A 1511-nucleotide genomic window follows, 5' to 3' on the forward strand; every position below is an offset into this window, starting at 1 on the left:
GCTGTACTTTGAATCAAATAAATGCAGGCTTGGTGAGCAGAAGAGACTTCTTTATAAAACATTAAAAATCTTACGGTTCAAAAACTGTTGACTGGTAGGTTATATAGATTACAGAAATGTTATATTCTAATGTTATATATATATATATTTATTTATTTATATTTATATTTATATATATAACATTTCTGTCCCCCTCACTTCTGAAATGGCTACGTCCCTGGTACCACCCCTAGTTGCTTGGTCACTCCAGCTGGTTCACCTATTCTGCCAGCATGAGAATCTACAAACACTGGGAATTCAGCCTGAAAAATAAACGTAATGGCACAAGCAGGCTGTCCTTTAGCAGCTACCCCGGTATTTATAGGCAGATGTTTGTCTTTTATAATTCAAACTAACAATAATTTAGTACTATAAAACAGTTTCTCGCATCATTTCCTGGGATCTTGTCATCTCTGGATAACTTTTATTTGCTGGGAACAGGGTTGTTTGTAACTCAGACCACAAACAACGTGTTCAACTCCTCTCTGTTCTCCCTGGTGACCCCAGAGGCTTTGCTTGCCTGGCAAAGAGTGCGTGTAGCACATGTGCTGGCCTGCACAGGGAAGCAATGGGCCCAAATATTTTCTAAGCACAATTCAGGTGAGACAGAGATACACAAGGCAAATGTGGATTATTATATGCAAAAATTGTGTTCCATATCTGCAGTGCTCTGTGGTGTCGCCTTTCATCATTACAACAAAGCTGAAAGCATACAGTTCTCTAGAATGTGATTGTATGCTGTAGCATTAAATTTCTCAGTCCCACCCTCAGGCTTTCAAAACCAAAGCATTTCTTTCCTCTGCTGAACACAAGAAAATTTATTTTAATATTTTGAAGAATGTATCAACTGCTTTTGTCCTTACAATCGAAGTCAGTTGGGTCCAAAACAACACTAACATTTTTCAAAATATCCTCTTTTGTGTTCAGCAGAAGAAAAAAAAATGCAGTAACACTTCAGTATAGGGACCAATTCTCTCTATTAAGTTGCTTATTAGCATGCCTATTATTAATATATTGGCTGTTTATTAGTACTCATAAAGCACATCATATTCTATACCATATTCTATATCCCTAACCCAATACCTAAACTTAACTACCTTATTAATAAGCAGCAAATTAGGAGTTTGTTGAGGCAAAAGTCTTAGTTAATGGTTTGCTAATAGTGAGAATTGGACCTTAAAATAAAGTGTGACCAGGAATTTTGAATGGGGATGAGTAAATGATGACAGAAATGTTATTTTTGGGGTGAACTGACCTCACAGAAATAGATATACTGGAATAGCAGTAATATAGCTATATTAAAGAAATACACACGTGGCAGTAAGTGGTCAGGAGATTGAAAATTACCAATAATAAGAAATCCTATAGTCGACTACGCCACCCGGAATACACGGGGACATAACAGCCCTAAACAAAGGGACACAGGTTCGTTGCCAAAGGCAGGGTGAGCATAATAATAATAATAATAATAA

At 36.7% G+C, this 1511-nt stretch overlaps 1 pseudogene; it reads left to right on the forward strand.

Moving 5' to 3' along the window:
* Nucleotides 1-1511, forward strand: part of LOC107692089 (phospholipase B-like 1) — a 12953-nt pseudogene that overhangs the window by 4875 nt on the left and 6567 nt on the right.

This window comes from Sinocyclocheilus anshuiensis, unplaced genomic scaffold, assembly GCF_001515605.1.
Source record: "Sinocyclocheilus anshuiensis isolate Anshui unplaced genomic scaffold, SAMN03320099.WGS_v1.1 scaffold726, whole genome shotgun sequence".
In the NCBI taxonomy this organism is placed as follows: Eukaryota; Metazoa; Chordata; class Actinopteri; order Cypriniformes; family Cyprinidae; genus Sinocyclocheilus; species Sinocyclocheilus anshuiensis.